This window comes from Bubalus kerabau, chromosome 16 (genome assembly GCF_029407905.1).
Source record: "Bubalus kerabau isolate K-KA32 ecotype Philippines breed swamp buffalo chromosome 16, PCC_UOA_SB_1v2, whole genome shotgun sequence".
NCBI lineage: Eukaryota > Metazoa > Chordata > Mammalia > Artiodactyla > Bovidae > Bubalus > Bubalus kerabau.
In genome coordinates this window covers 32,240,698-32,258,109 of record NC_073639.1, presented here as the reverse complement: position 1 = coordinate 32,258,109, position 17,412 = coordinate 32,240,698, and the positions used below count along the sequence as shown (strand labels likewise).

The 17,412-nt window shown below is 39.8% G+C and overlaps 1 long non-coding RNA gene across 1 annotated transcript in view; it reads left to right on the top strand.

Annotated features, from left to right (window-relative positions):
* Positions 1-3,557: 3,557 nt before the first annotated feature.
* LOC129630285 (uncharacterized) overlaps positions 3,558-17,412 on the top strand; it is a 33,682-nt gene continuing 19,827 nt past the window's right edge. The window contains exon 1 of the long non-coding RNA XR_008703630.1: positions 3,558-3,711. This is a non-coding gene — a long non-coding RNA (uncharacterized LOC129630285). The remainder of the gene's footprint in view (positions 3,712-17,412) is intronic.

Sequence of the window (17,412 nt, the reverse complement as noted above, 5' to 3'; positions counted from 1 at the left end):
TTGATCCCTGGGTCGGGAAGATACTCTGGACGAGGAAATGGCAACCCACTCCAGTATTCTTACCTGGACAGAGGAGCCTGGGGGGCTGCAGTCCATGGGGTCACAACTTGTCAGACACAACTGAGTGAATGAGCATGCCACAGCACAGGTCAAGGAGGCTATGGAAACTGACCAGGCTATGCAGCTGGTTAGCAGTTGACCTAGAACTTCAACACAGGTGTCCTGAATCTAATCTTGAAAGCAGGTCCTTTCCAGGAGAACACACTGCTACACACCTAATTTTAAAAGAGGGGATTCCTGAGGAAAAAAATGATCTGCTTTTGGTCAATCCATTTTCTAGGATTCCTGGGGAGATTTTTGAGATCAAGTCTAGAATGACAATAATTAATTCTTGCCAACTGAGAAGACATATTTTGGAAGTTCCTGCAGCTGTTATTATTTTTTGTAGTTGTATTTTATTTTTTCAATATTTTTATGACAAAGAAATTGCCTCTTAAATATGCAGTGCTTTTAATAGTAATGAAATATCTGTATGACTAGCTCAATATGTGAAAGGATGATAGGCAATTTAACTTGGCTGTGTAGGCTCTGCTTGTATCTTGTAATGGATAGTACCACCTTAGTTTTATGCCACATTTCTCAATATTGCTGAGGTTTAACAAACTGCATGGCTATGTGAACAACCTGTTCTCCCCATGAAAGATGGCAAACATGCTGTGATGAAAATACTGTGCAATCATTTTTCAGAATGGATCCTCTCTATTCTGGATACAGCTACTAAAATAAGAATGGAACAAAACAGACAGGGATTTGTTAAAGTAAAATGGGACTCAGATGCTAAGAGGTCATAGTCTTTCGTTGTATATTCTTGTAAGCTTATTCCTCAAGGTTGACATACAGGATTTTTGTTTCTTGAATAAGTAGCAGTTAAAATAACTTGTCTTTCTTATATATCATGCCTGTGTTTCCTTCTTGTATTTCTGATGTAATTCAGACTTCCATTTTGGTAATTCTTGAGTTCAAAAGGAGATGGGATTCACATAAATATCACTTAAAATATAGTCCGTCATGGGCTATTCACTGGAATAGGTTTTATGTCCTCTCTGTATTATTTGACTCACCATCAAAGGTACAGTTTGTTCTCTGTATTTTCAATTTAGTGTATCCTGAGTATTACATGGTGTGTTAATTTGAAATATGAGTACGATAGGGTATGGCAGGAACCACAGTATTTAATGTGAATAAATTGGAGTCTTAGGCCCGTGAGTCAGACCAGCCTTTGCCAAGATGTATTCAGCAGAACATAAATCTTATAGTATAAAGAGGGTGGGTAGGGATGAGAAGGAGGAAGGATATTTGAGAAATGCTATATGCCTCTCTTTGGAATTAGTAATTTATTAGCATTTTAATGGCCTTGAGAATTCCTACAGTAGATAATTTTATTTAACTTTGTTTAATTCAGTGTTTCTCAAATTTATTTGTCAATCATAAATATTTCATTGGATTTTTATTATAGGCCAAGGTTTCTTGAAAAAAAAACATGTAAAAATCCTTGCCCCTATGGAGCTCACATTCAAGTGGGGGACACAGATAGTAACAAATAAGCATATAAGGTAAAAAATAACAAATAAACGTGCAAAGCGCTATGGAGATTAAAAGCAGAGAGAGGGGATGAAGGGAGTGATAGTCAAGGAAAAAGGTTGGCATTTATTTGACTAGAGAATCTGTGTTGTAAATGAGTAATACTTCTTAAGGACTCAAGAACTACAGTCTACAGAAAACGCTATGAGAACCAGAGTTGGATCCTCCGTCAGGACCTTGGACAGCTCATTTTCTAGCTACATGTCTCCTATTTCTTTATATAACCTGATTTCTTTAAAAAGTACCCTATATCCCAAATGTATTTTTCTGAATTTGTCCGACAATAGCTGTGATTTATGAGCTCGTGCTGATACAGTACTTAAACCTTTAATACAAGCTTTGTCCTTTGAGGGAATAAAATAGATGACCAAAAATCAGATTAATAACCACTAGATGTCGGTGTTATCATTGGGTAACAGACATGATCTTAAATCTCCTTAGCAGGCATGGTTGACCTAGATACTTTACTGCATAAGTAGATATTAAAAAATACCTTCTAAGTTTATTATAATCTAGCTGCATAACTTTTTTCAAGCAGTTCCTAGATGATAAAGACAAATATAATTCAGAACAAGATTTAAAGAAAACATAAGAATGTTGGCATATACCTATTGACCAAGCTGAACAATGAATTGTGACACATTTTGTTTACATTTCCTCAATGAAACCTTTACTGAGCAATTATTATGTGTCAGGTTCTCGACTAGGCACCAGCAAAGATAAAATTAATAAGCTAATGTTCCACAAAGCAAGAATAGTTAACAATATGCTGTCGATTATATTGGTTAACATAGAAGGTTAATACATTTATGAAAACAGAGTAAGAAGGATGGAGATAGAGTGGTATAACTAGCTTTATAGACAATTCAGTGGCAATAAGAAGGATTGATTTGCAGGGGGACAATCTGGGGTCATGGAGACCTTAGGAGATGTAGTTGGCAAATATTTATACTGACTTATTTCAAAGACATATTAGAAGCCATAGGGTAGTAGCTCCATCAACATCCATCATCAACTCTGCAAATCTACCTGCATCTTGACCATTCTTCTTTCCTCTCCTCCTGTGGCATAGATACTTCTTTTTCTGTGTAAGGCTAACATGTCTATCTGTCCTTCAGACCTCCATCAGGGGACTTGGTGGTACTGAACATCCTTAACCTTCACTATCTTCCTCTCTCTCAAGTTTCTTCCCTTCAGGATTTACATATGCTCTGTTATCACCAATCCTAAAAAATAAAACAAAACAAGCTAATCAACCCTCCAATCCATGAACATTCACTGTTCACACAAAATTCTTACAGCTGTCACCTAAAAGAATTGATTACACTTCCCATTCACTCACTCCTCAACCAGCACTCCTCTGTCCATACAAACTGCTCCCACCTCTGGTTACCAAAGACCTCTGCATCTCCGAGTTCAGTGGGTGCTTTTGTCCTTTACTTTGATGACTTCAGACCATCTGCCACTCCATACTATCATTTTTCACAACACCACATTTTCCTGGTGTGTCTCTCTAATTATTAGCACTGCTTGCCAGATACTTCATTGCCTTTTTTTCCCCTCTCAGATACTGATTTGGTTTAGGTTCTCCACTACCCCAACACCCATTCTCACCCCCTGCACTTCATCCACAGGTCATGCTTATCTGCTTTCATGGCTAGCTATTTTACTTATATGCCAAATACTCTGAAATCTTTGCTTTCAGCCCAGTTTTCCCTCATTTTTCTCCTAGTGTCTTCAGATCCAGCATATTAAAAACTAGCATCATTTTCTTTTAAAACTTGCTTCTTAATGCATTCTAATTTTCCTGTTGTTCAATTTAGAAAGTGTGACATCACTTTTGATTTTTCCTTCTTCTTCTATGACTATATTCAATAGATGCACATACATTTAAACTTATTTTTTGAGTGCCACTATGTGCCAAAAGCTCTGAACATGGTGGCGAACAAGACATACAGAGCCCTGACTTCATTGAGCTTACAGCTGAGTGGAAGAAGCAGAGAATAAATATGAGAGTTGCTGCGGCTGCTAAGTCACTTCAGTCGTGTCTGACTCCGCGACCCCATAGACGTAAGTCATAGTTAACAAGTTATGATAGATATTTTGAAAAGATATCTGTGAATAAAAATATTGTGTCTAACATTAAACAAGGTGTTTAAAACTGAGACCTCAAGGATAGTAATAAATCAGTTATTAAAATTGGGAAAATATTGTTTCAGACAGAGAGGAAAAACATGTGTGAAGGCATTGAGGTAGAAAAGTATTTGTCAGAAGGCTGATATAAAATCTTAAACCTGCTTATATCTGTCTTTGTTTAAACCTCTAACTGCTCAATATGGTTAGTGAAGCCCCTTAGGGTTGTGCGCCTGACTTGTCCTAGCCCCACTTCTTGCTCTGCCCCTTCAGTCTGTCTATATTACATGGGGTTTGTTTGCTTCTCTCAATAAGCTAAGCTCTCTCTAGCTTCATAACTTCTGGCAAAATTTTTCCTTTGCTGCTGATCTTCTTCTCATTAGCCTCTTTCCTTTATTTGGCTGGTTGAGACTCATTCTTTAGGTCTTCTCAGGGGCTGGTCTTGCTTGATTTACTGCTCCACCCCATCTCCTGGTAGGAGACTATTTCAAAGAAGTCCCTATGCTCCTCTTTCATAACTAGTTTTGCTCTGTGCTGTGCTTACTTGCTCAGTCATGTCCAGCTCTTTGCCACCGCATGGACTGTAGCCTGCCAGGCTCCTCTGTTCATGGGGATGCTCCAGGCAAGAATACTGGAATATGTTGCCATGACCTCCTCCAGGGGATCTTCCCAACCCAGGGATCAACCCAGGTCTCCTACAATGCAGGTGTATTCTTTACTATATGAATCATCAGGGAAGCCCAGCTTTGCTCTAGTTTAGTGTTAATCTTCTATGCCAAACTATATGCTCAATGAGGACAGGAACTTGGTAATTTTTTTAACCCTTTATCTTCAGTGCCTAGTACTATACATCCATTTTATAAGCGCTGAATAAAACATTTGTTGGTGAATGAATGAGTAAAATGAATGAAGGAAAGGATATTTAAAGAGAGGCAGATGTCAGGGGTCAGATGATCACCCACAGATGCTACCCTTATTGATGGACAAGTTCATGCAGGAAAGATACATGAATCAGCTTGAGAAATTGTGGATTTTAGTTTAGGAGTCACAATCTTCATGTGTAATAGTCTCATAAGAAAAAAAAAAAAAGAACTCATTTGACGTCCCCATCTTTCCTCATCCCCTGTTTCATCTCTACTGCTCTTCTTGGAGAAAAACTCCTCAAAACAGCTATCACAATCTTCCCCACTTCTGTTGTTCATTTATCCCACTTCAATGAGTATTTTGTCTCCAGCACTCAACAGGACCTGCTCTTATCACTGTCTCTAATAGTCTGTTTGTTTCAAACCCAGTACCCAATCCATCTTACTTAGGAGCACTGATACTGTTCATCCTTCCTTCTTTCTGGAAAAACTTTCTTCTTTGATCTTTCAATTTTCTTCAAACCACCCTGTTCTTCACCCTTTTGCTAGATTTTACTCCACTTCCCAAACATTAATAAAGCAGAAGTAGATGTCTTTCTGAAACTCTTTTGCTTTTTTGATGATCCATTGGATGCTGGCAATTTGATCTCTGGTTTCTCTGCCTTTTCTAAATCCGTCTTAACATCTGGAAGTTCATGATTCACTTACTGTGGAAGCCTTGCTTGGAGAATTTTGAGTATTACTTTGCTAGGGTGTGAGATGAGTGCAATTGTGCAGTAGTTTGAACATTCTTTGGCATGGCCTTTTTTTGAGATTGGAATGAAAACTGACCTTTTCCAGTCCTGTGTCCACTGCTGAGTTTTCCAAACTTGCTGGCATATTGAGTGCAGCACTTTAACAGCATCATTCTACTTCTGCTTTATTGACTAGGCCAAAGCCTTTGACTATGTAGATCACAACAAACTGTGGAAAATTCTTAAAGAGATGGGAGTACCAGACCATGTTATCTGCCTCCAGATATATCTGTATGCAGGTCAAGAAGCAAGAGTTAGAATTGGACATGGAACAGCAGACTGGTTCCAAATTGGGAAAGGTGCATGTCAAGGCTGTGTATTGTCACCCTGCTTACTGGAGTGGGGTGCCATTGTGTACTCTGCATATAAGTTAAATAAGCAGGGTGACAATATACAGCCTTGATGTACTCCTTTTCCTATTTGGAACCAGTCTGTTGTTCCATGTCCAGTTCTAATTGTTGCTTCCTGACCTGTATAGAGGTTTCTCAAGAGGCAGATCAGGTGGTCTGGTATTCCCATCTCTTTCAGAATTTTCCACAGTTTATTGTGATCCACACAGTCAAAGGCTTTGGCATAGTCAATAAAGCAGAAATAGAAGTTTTTTTGGAACTCTTTTCCAAAAGAGTGTGAGATGAGTGCAATTTAGAAAGCATCTATTCCCTGGTGAGTTCCAGTTTGACATGAGTATCCCTGGTCTCAGTCACAAGCCTCAGATTCACCTATTCAGTTTTCTACTTTACATCTGCACTTAGATGCTAATTAGACATCTCAAATGTTACACAGCAAAGACTGTCGAATTTCCTTCCTCCAGAAGTCTTTCTCATTTCGGTAAATACAATTCTTTCTGCCAGTTGCCTAATTCAAAGATCCTAAATTCTTGATTCTTCTCTTGCTCTCACATCCCACATTCCATCTATCCCAGTCCTAAATGCTGTGATTTTGAAATATGTCTCCTTACCACACTGCTCTCCACCAATGACAAAGTAGGCTAACCAGTCCCTTGATTCTATCCATGTTCCATAAAACCTATTTCTGTGCGGTAACCAGGGTTATTTTTTTGTAAATTTTACTAGATCATATTACTTCTGTTTGCAAAATCCTCCAATGGCATTTCATCTCACTCTGCCCTTACCCTGGCTTTCAAGGCCTTATGTGATCTGTCCCCAGTCCTGCCTTTCTGAGTTTATCTCATTCTGTTTTCCTCCTTGGCAAAATGTATTCTCACCACACTGACTTCTTTGCTTTCCTTCAGTACTCCAGGACAGCTGCCACTCTAGACCCTTTGCATGATCTGGTCTTTATCTGGGAACACTCTTTGTCCCTGTGTTTAACATGGCTCACTCCTTCCTTTAAGTCTCTGTTGAAATGTTACTTTATCTGAGAGTCTTTCTATTAGCACCTCATCAAAAATAGAATCTTCCCTCCCTTTCTGTCCTACCCACCTTAACATCATAATACTTAACCATATTTGACTCTTGATGCATTTCTTTAGTTCAGATAGTATGCACGTAATGGGCACATAAATGAATTCAATCAGAATTCTAACTAGATTTTAGACTTATGGTTTAGATTGACAGCCTATTCTGTTTCCTTCTACATGATTCAAGCAAGGCAAAGAACTGAGGGCTTTTTTTTTTTTTTTTTTTGATAATATGTGTCTTGTTCTTTGGATGGCAGGTCAATTCCTAAAAATAATTGATTATATGATAGGATTATGTGGTTCCTCTTTTTGCTAAAAATTTATACTCTTTTTTCCTTGTCTGTTCTTGTGCTCTTACCTCAGGTTACCTTGATTATTCACATTTTAAATGGATGGGCTCATTCTTCTTATTCTTTCAGCTTAGGGCTCCTTTAAAGTTTATATGCATAAAGAAAGAGCAGCAGCACTATCAGTAACTTAGTTTTCTAAGCCAGTCTGATTCTTTTAGAAAAATTCTAAAAGGGTTTACCTCACTTTTTAACCTCATAACATTTTCAAAACAACATAACATAGCAAAAATAATTTGTAAAGAGTTATGCAGTAATTTCCCAACACCTCTCAACACCATGTGCCAGCTGGTGCTCTCAGGGTGAATGGCTGGGTAATGGCTCAGTTCCCAGGGAGAAGGAAATGAATATCTAAGCAAGTTTTTTGTTTTGTTTTTCAGTGCAATTAAATTCCCTAAGGCAGACACTTTGTTTTATTCCAGGCTTTCCCCCCGCACCTCCCCTCCCACCCCAGTCCCCCTCTCCTGGGCCTAGCGTTGTGCCTTGCATTTTGTGGATATGCTAAAAGTAAATCTGAAGAAATGAGTTAAAATTAGCAACAGGAGTTCATGTAAATAGACACCAAGGTTGTTTTCTGGAAGGAGTCTTCAATAGGATGTGTGAGGTATGTGTTTTAAACCTTGGTCAGAATGAGTAAACCACAGCATTTGTTTACTCACGTATAAAATTGGGATAATGATACCTCATAGGAGTTGTTGTGAACAGTGAGTGAAAGGACATGGAATATGTGGCACATGTTGGACACTAGATAAAAGTTAAAATTATTATTCAGCCCCCACCAACCCCCCTTCTTATTCTTTGATTCATTACCAAAATTTGGCCCTTTGTATGCTAAAGCTGAAACTCCAGTACTTTGGCCACCTCATGTGAAGAGTTGACTCATTGGAAAAGACCCTGATGCTGTGAGGGATTGGGGGCAGGAGGAGAAGGGGACGACAGGATGAGATGGCTGGATGGCATCACTGACTCGATGGACATGAGTCTGAGTGAACTCCGGGAGTTGGTGATGGACAGGGAGGCCTGGCGTGCTGCGATTCATGGGGTCACAAAGAGTCGGACACGACTGAGCAACTGAACTGAACTGAACTGAACTGAAATAAATAATCTTGGGCAAATCACACTCCTTTGGCACTTTTGTTCCAATGAATCATAATATCTGAATGTTTATTTGAGGATCAAATGAGGTTATGCACAGTAAAACTCTTAAGCCTAATAGGCATTTTTGAGCTTACATAATACATTATTATTATTATTAGGCAAAATTTCTATTATTATATAAATAACAGTATGGTGTAGTATTTGTTGATCATTCTGTATTCAATATGCTCCAGGTTCCTTGAGGAGATCTCCATATTTTGGCATATTCCCAAACTTTCCTGTCTTTGCAAACTACTCTTTCCTTACATCCTCACCTATTCCCTCAAGAACCCTTTTCTTCCTTGTCAAAGAAGGAGAAAAGGAGCAGCTGTGATCTGAGTCAAAGTCAAAAAAGAGCCCTCAAGAATACTTACTTATGTAACAATAGTAAGGAGTGGATTATTTATTGGGAAGAATGTGATTAAAGATGGAACTGAACAGGAATAATCGTTTCTTGGGCCATTTTTTCTTTGGTTACTTGATAGTTTCTTGATCTTAACACTACTGATGTTTTAGGCTGAATAATTTTTTGTTGGGGTTGCAGGTTGTATTTGGCCTTATAGGATCTTTAGCTGAATCCCTGGCCTCTACCCATTAGAGGCTCATGGTACCTCCTAGTTGTAACTACAAAAAATGTCTTTAGATACTGCCAATTATTCCCTGGTAGGATTGGGATAGTGGTGGTAGGAAATAGCTCCTGAATAAGAACACTGATTTACTGCAGCAATGGGAGAGATTAAAGAAAGTTTCCCAATAAAAGATTTCCTACCATCCTCAGAAGAAAGCATGATTTAGGCTGGATTCTAGGGTAACATGGGCTTCCCAGGTGGCTCAGTGATAAAGAATCCTCCTGCCAATGCAGGAGACATGGTTCGATCCCTGGGTCGGGAAGATCCCCTGGAAAAGGGAATGGCAACCCACTTCAGTATTCTTGCCTGGGAAATCCCTTGGACAGAGGAGCCTAGTGGGCTACAGTCCATGTGTTGCAAGGAGTCAGATGCTATTAAGTGTGTGCATGAGCACATGTGCGTGTGCATGCACGCACACACACAAACACATACACTAGGGCAACATAAGTAAGGAGGGGTCTATCTGATATAGTCATTTTCTCTCACATCCTCTTGCTTAGGGGCATTAAATTCAATACTCGCTTATGGTTGGGTGACTTTGATGCCAGTTTCCTGAAACTGGCAGTCTACAGTTGATATTTCTAATTATTAATAATACTTGCTTTTATTCATGTTCTTGTTTAGACATTAAGTTATTTTTGGTGGCTCAGACAGTAATAGTCTGCCTGCAATGCAGGAGACATGGGTTACATCCCTTGATCAGGAAGATCCTCTGGATAAGGGAATGGCTACCTACTCCAGTATTCTTGGTTGGAGAATTCCATGGACAGAGGAGTCTGGCAGGCTACAGTCCATGGGGTTGCAGAGTTGGAAAGAACTGAGTGACTAACATGCTTTATTAATATATGGTACTTAAATTTGAGTAAATCCCTTAAATTATACAGTGGAAGTGACAGATTCAAGGGATTAGATCTGATACATAGAGTGCCTGAGGAAATATGGACAGAGATTTGTAATGTTGTACAGGAGGCAGTGATCAAAACCATCCCCAAGAAGAAGAAATGCAAGAAGCCTGAGGAGGCCTTACAAATAGCTGAGAAAAGAAGAGAAGCGAAAGGCAAAGGAGAAAAGGAAAGATATATCCATTTGAATGCAGAGTTCCAAAGAATAGCAAAGAGAGATAAGAAAGCCTTCCTAAGTAATCAATGCAAAGAAATAAATGAAAACAAAAGAACGGGCAAGACAGCTGATTCATGGGAATGTATGGCAAAACCACTACAATATTGTAAAGTATTAGCTTCCAATTAAAATAAATAAATTAAAAATAAAAAGAAAATTAGAAATACCAAGGTAATATTTCATGCAAATATGGGCACAATAAAGGATAGAAACAGTATGGACCTAACAGAAGCTGAAGATGTTAAGAAGAGGTGGCAAGAATACACAGAAGAACCATACAAAAAAATATTCATGACTGAGATAACCACGATGGTATGATCACTCACCTAGAGCCAGACATCTTGGAGTGTGAAGACAAGTGGGCCTTTGGAAGCATCACTACGAACAAAGCTAGTGGAGGTGATGGAATTCCTGTTGAGCTGGTTCAAATCCTAAAAGATGATGCTGTGAAAGTGCTGCACTCAATATGCCAGAAAATTTGTAAAACTCAACAGTGGTCACAAGACTGGAAAAGATCAGTTTTCATTCCAATCCAAAAGAAAGGCAATGCCAAAGAATGCTCAAACTACTGCACAATTGCACTCATCTCACATGCTAGCCAGCATGAAACTCAGAAGGTGAGGGAGGGGGAAGGTGATCACCGGGGGCTGGCCGACCAGCCCAACCTGCAGTGAGGACAGCTAACCTTCCATACTTGGTCCAGGAGGGAACCAGGGGGTGACCTCCATCGTGGGCCTGCTCACCTTGGTGAGCGAGGGAGCAGGGCTGGGGACACTGGCCGGTTGCATCGGGGATGGCAGACAAGCCCTCGCATCCATCCACCTGGTGGATAGGCTACTCACTCCTGTATTCTTGGGCTTCCCTGTGGCTCAACTGATAAAGACTCTGCCTGCAATGTGGGAGACCTGGGTTGGATCCCTGTGTTTGGAAGATCCTCTGGAGAATGGAAAGGCTGCCCACTCTAGTATTCTGGCCTTGAGAATTCCATGAAATGTATAGTCCATGGGGTTGCAAAGAGTTGGACATGACTGAGCAACTTTCACTTCATTTCACATGCTAGCAAAGTAATGCTCAAAATTCTCCAAGCAAGGCTTCAACAGTATGTGAACCAAGAATTTCCAGATGTTCAAGCTGGATTTAGAAAAGGCAGAGGAACCAGAAATCAAATTACCAACATTTTCTGGATCGTAGGAAAAGAGAATTCCAGAAAAATGTCCACTTTTGCTTCATTGACTACGTTAAATCCATTGACTGTGAATCACACCAAACTGTGGAAAATTCTTAAAGAGATGGGAACACAAGACCACCTTACCTGCTTCCTGAGAAATCTGTATGCAGGTCATGAAGTAACAGAATCAGACTTGGAACAATGGACTGGTTCCAAATTAGGAAAGGAGTACATCAAAGCTGTATATTGTCACCCTGCTTATTTAACTTCTATGCAGAGTACACAATGGCACCCCACTCCAGTACTCTTGCCTGGAGACTCCCATGGACAGAGGAGCCTGGTGGGCTGCAGTCCATGGGGTTGCTTTAGAGTCGGGCACGACTGAGTGACTTCACTTTCATTTTTCACTTTCATGCACTGGAGAAGGAAATGGCAACCCACTCCAGTGTTCTTGCCTGGAGAATCCCAGGGACAGAGGAGTCTAGTGGGCTGCCGTCTATGGGATGGCACAGAGTCGGACATGACTGAAGTGACTTAGCAGCAGCAAAGTACATCATGCGAAAAGCTGGGCTGGGTGAAGCACAAGCTGGAATCAAGATTGCCTGGAGAATGGCATTGAAACATGTATAATATCATGTATGAAACGAGTTGCCAGTCCAGGTTCAATGCATGATACTGGATGCTTGGGCCTAGTGCACTGGGACGACCCAGAGGGATGGTATGGGGAGGGAGGAGGGAGGAGGGTTCAGGATGGGGAACACATGTATACCTGTGGCGGATTCATTTTGATATTTGGCAAAGCTAATACAATTTTGTAAAGTTTAAAAATAAAATTAAAAAAAAAAAAAGAATGTTAAAAAAAAAAGATTGCCTGGAGAAATATCAGTAACTTCAGATATGCAGATGACACCACCCTTATGGCAGAAAGTGAAGAGGAACTAAAGAGCTTCTTGATGAAAGTGAAAGAGGAGAGTGAAAAATCTGACTTAAAACTCAACATTCAAGAAACTAAAATCATGGCATCCGGTCCCATTCAGTTCAGTTCAGTTGAGTTCAGTCGTTCAGTCGTGTCCGACTCTTTGCGACCCCATGAACTGCAGCACGCCAGGCCTCCCTGTCCATCACCAACTCCCAGAGTTCACTCAGACTCATGTCCATCGAGTCAGTGATGCCATCCAGCCATCTCATCCTTTGTTGTCTCCTTTTCCTCCTGCCCCCAATCCCTCCCAGCATCAGAGTCTTTTCCAATGAGTCAACTCTTTGCATGAGGTGGCCAAAGTACTGGAGTTTCAGCTTTAGCATTATTCCTTCCAAGGAAATCCCAGGGCTGATCTCCTTCAGAATGGACTGGTTGGATCTCCTTGCAGTTATGACAAATAGATGGCAAAACAATGGAAATGGTGAGAGACTTCATTTCTTGGGCTCCAAAATCACTGCAGATGGTGACTGCAGCCATGAAATTAAAACCCACTTGCTCCTTGGAAGAAAAGCTATGACCAAGTAGACAGCATATGAAAAAGCAGAGCCATTACTTTACCTATAAAGGTCCATCTATTCAAAGCTATGGTTTTTCCAATAGTCATTTGTCAATGTGAGACTTGGACCATAAAGAAAGCTGAACACTGAAGAATTTGATGCTTTTGTACTGTGGTGTTGGAGAAGACTCATGAGAGTTCTTTGGACAGCAGGGAGATCCAACCAGTCCATCCTAAAGAAAATCATCCCTGAATATTCATTGGAAGGACTGATGCTGAAGCTGAAACTCCAATACTTTGGCTACCTGATGGGAAGAACTAACTCATTGGGAAAAACACTGATGCTGGGAAAGATTGAAGGTGGGAGGAGAAGGGGAAGACAGAGGATGAGATGGTTTGATGGCATCACTGACTCAATGGACATGAGTTTGAGTAAACGCTGAGAGTTGGTGATGGACAGGGAAGCCTGGTGTGCTGCAGTCCATGGGATCACAAAGAGTTGGACAGGACTGAGTGACTGAACTGAACTGAACTGATGTACAAATATGAGAATTGGACCATGAAGAAAGCTGAGTGCCAAAGAATTGATGCTTTTGAACTGTGGTGTTGGAGAAGACTCTTGAGAGTCCCTTGGACACCAAGGAGATCACATCTGTCAATCTAATGGGCTTCCCTTGTGGCTCAGCTGGTAAAGAATCCACCTGTAATGCAGGAGACCTGGGTTCGAACCCTGGGCTGGGAAGATACCCTGGAGAAGGGAAAGGCTACCCACTCCAATATTCTGGCCTGGAGAATTCTATGTACTGTGCAGTCCACGGGGTTGCAAAGAGCTGGATATGAGTGAGCGACTTTCACTTTTGCAAAGGTAATCAATCCTGAATATGCATTGGAAAGACTGAAGCTGAACCTCCAATACTTTGACCACCTGATGTGAAGAACTGACTCTTCAGAAAAACCCCTGATGCTGGGAAAGATTGAAGGCAGGAAGAGAAGGGCAAAACAGAGGATGAGATGGTAGGATGGCATCACTGCCTTGATGGACATGAGTTTGAGCAAATCTGGGAGTTGGTGATGGACAGGGAAGCCTGATGTGCTGCAGTCCATGGGGTCACAAAGAGTCAGACATGACTGAGTGACTGATCTGAACTGAAACTTATATAGTGACCACTATTCTAGATGCTGTAATTCTGTGATGAAAACATACTCATTTGGAGCTCATTTTACAAATGGGGAGTAAGAAAATATATGTTTTGTGCAATATTGATTAGTTACAATTGTTATAAAAATGCAAAACATGGAGCAAAGGAATGACAGGGCTGGGCTAGGATAATCCTTTCAATAATGTGTTTGAGAAGAGGTTTTCTAGTAGTGCCTTTATATGTGCAGTGTGGATCAGAGTTCTTGTGACTCTAATATAGACTTAAAAGAGCAAAACCTTCACTTTAGTTTTATTTTTACATCATACTTATGAATCTCCTAAGTAAATCCAGGTTTTATATGGCCTTAAAGTTATACAGTGCTGAGTGGAACACTATTAGAAATATAAAATTATGAATGACAATGAGCTGAGAAGCCCTAAAGCTTAAGCTTTATTACCTTGATGATTAATCCACTCCTGGGGTCAGAGTTAATCAAAGGATTGGGGGCACAGCCCTGTCTGGAAAAGAGGAATGAAAACTTCCCTGTGGATTTTACAGCTCCTGTAGCCACCAGGGAGAGTTGAGGGCCTGGTGAGGGAGGGGAGGATACTAGGCAGGGCTAACACCCCAAGTCTAACACTTTTGCATGACATAAACTGTTTACAGTTTCCTGTGGCTGGGTTATACTACCCTTCCCCCTCACCAGTTCCCTGGAACATTAGTTGTGGGTCAGTAACTGTATGTCATTTTGTGACATAGTCCACAAAGGAAGCTTTGAGGAATAAGTGATTTTTAAAGTGCCATTAATGTTTCTAATGATAGCTGACAAGTAATTAGCTTGAAAAATATTCTAACCAAGTGGCTCAAGCAATTAAACCTGTCCGGTAAAAGTAAAGGATGTCTCATTTGATGAGAAAAGTGTAGGTTCCATGCAGTTTATTCCATTAAATGAGCTACTCCATTCCAGGCAGATTCAGAAGCGCTTTGTTCTTTCTCTTAAACCCAATAGCTTCAAAACTATGGTCCTATTTGAAATATGTCAGCTAAGGCTTTAACCATAACACTAGTCTTATCTTTTCAAAAGGATTGGATCAAAGTAGCTTAGTTTTCATCTGGGTTTAACAGGGAAAATGGCCTCTGGCTGTCACTCTGTAATGAGAACTTTCCCAAGTGGCCAGCTCTAAAGCACACGGTGATGTGTTGACTTCACATTTATCATTAGAAATTCCAGTCTCTAAATATTAAAAAAAAAAATCACAGCTCTTTAGAGAAGTGATGAGTTAGTAATATAATGCACTATTTCACCTGTGAAAAGAGCTTAATGAGAACTAAATATTTCTTCAAACTTGGTCAAAATCAAGGGTAGTGGCTCATGTCATATAGCTGGAAACATCAAACCCTGCTCCAGAGAAGCAGTGTATCATGGAAGGAACCACTTATGTTCATGACAGGCTGTATTACTAGGAACAAGACAGATCAAATTTAGGCATTTGTATAAAATTTGAATAATAGAACTTTCCAATGAGCTCTGAATTAAGATTTCAGCCATGTAATTGGAACTGCAGTTTTTGTTTTCACATTGTTTTTTTTGTTGTTGTTGTTACATCATCCACAAAAAAAATTAGTATTTTTTAAATTTTAGTAAAAAAAAATAGTAAATATTATTTACTATAATAATACTATTATTTACTATAATTTACTATATTATTTACTATTAATACTAAAATATTATTAGTAAAAAAATTAGTATTTTTTTATTTTAATTTTTCCCTGATGAAAGTATGTCCTGTAATATACAAGTAATGAAGCATCAATTCTTTGGTGCTCAGCTTTCTTTATAGTCCAACTCTCACATCCATACATGACTACTGGGAAAACCACAGCTTTGACTAGACAGACCTTTGTTGGCAAAGTAATGTCTCTGCTTTTTAATATGCTGTCTAGGTTGCTCATAGCTTTTCTTCCAAGGAGCAAGCATCTTTCAATTCCATGGCTTCAGTCACCATCTACAGTGATTTTGGAGCCCCCCAAAATAAAGTCTTTCACTATTTGCATCGTTTCCCCATCTATTTGCCATGAAGTGATGGGACCAGATGCCATGATCTTAGTTTTCTGAATGTTGAATTTTAAGCCAGCTTTTTCACTCTCCTCTTTACTTTCATCAAGAGGCTCTTTAGTTCTTCTTGGCTTTCTGCCATAAGGGTGGTGTCATCTGCCTATCTGAGGATATTAATATTTCTCCCGGCAATCTTGATTCCAGCTTGTGCTTCATCCAGCCCAGCATTTCTCATGATGTACTCTGAATATAAGTTAAATTAGCAAAGTGACAATATATAGCCTTGACATACACCTTTCCCTACTTGGAACCAGTCTGTTTTCCATGTCCAGTTTTAACTCTTGCTTCTTGACCTGCATGCAGATATATCTGGAGGCAGGTTAGGTGGTCTTGTATTCTCATCTCTTTAAGAATTTTCCACAGTTTGTTGTGATCTACATAGTCAACGGCTTTGCCTAGTCAATGAAGCAGAAGTAGATGCTTTTCTGGAATTCTCTTGCTTTTTCTATGATCCGATGGATGTTGGCAATTTGATCTCTGGTTCCTCTGCCCTTTCTAATTCCAGCTTAAATATCTGGAAGTTCTCGGTTTATGTACTATTGAAGCCTTGCTTGGAGAATTTTTAGCATTACTTTGCTAGTGTGTGAGATGAGTACAACTGTGAGGTAATTTGAACATTCTTTGGCATTGCCTGTCTTTGTAACTGGAGTGAAAACTGATCTTTTCCAGTCCTGTGTCCACTGCTGAGTTTTCCAAATTTGCTGGCATATTGAGTGTAGAACTTTAACCGCATCATTTGTTAGGATTTGAAATAGCTTAACTGCAATTCCATCACCTCCACTAGCTTTGTTCATAGTGATGCTTCTTCCTAAGGCACAGTTGTCTTTGCATTTCAGGATGTCTGGCTCTAGGTGGGTGATCATAGCATTGTGATCATCTGGGTCGTGAAGATCTTTTTTGTATAGTTCTTCTTTGTATTCTTGCCACCTCTTCTTAATATCTTCTGCTTCTGTTAGGTCTGTACCATTTCTGTCCCTTTTGTGCCCATCTTTGCATAAAATGTTCCCTTGGTATCTCTGATTTTCTTGAAGAGATCTTTAGTTTTTCCCATTCTTTTGTTTTCTTCTATTTCTTTGCATTTATTACTTAGGAAGGCTTTCTTATCTCTCCCTGTTATTCCTTGGAACTCTGCATTCAGATGGGTACATTTTTCCTTTTCTCCTTTGCTTTTCACTTCTCTTCTTTGCTTAGCTATTTGTAAGCCCTTCTCAGACAACTATTTTGGCTTTTTGCATTTCTTTTTCTTGGGGATGATTTGGATCACCACCTCCTGTACAACGTTATGAACTTCTGTCCATAGTTCTTCAGGCACTCAGTCACATCTAATCCCTTGAATCTATTTGTCACTTCCACTGTATAATCATTAGGGATTGATTTAGGTCACACCTGAATGGCCTAGTGGTTGTCCCTACTTTTCTTCAATTTAAGTCT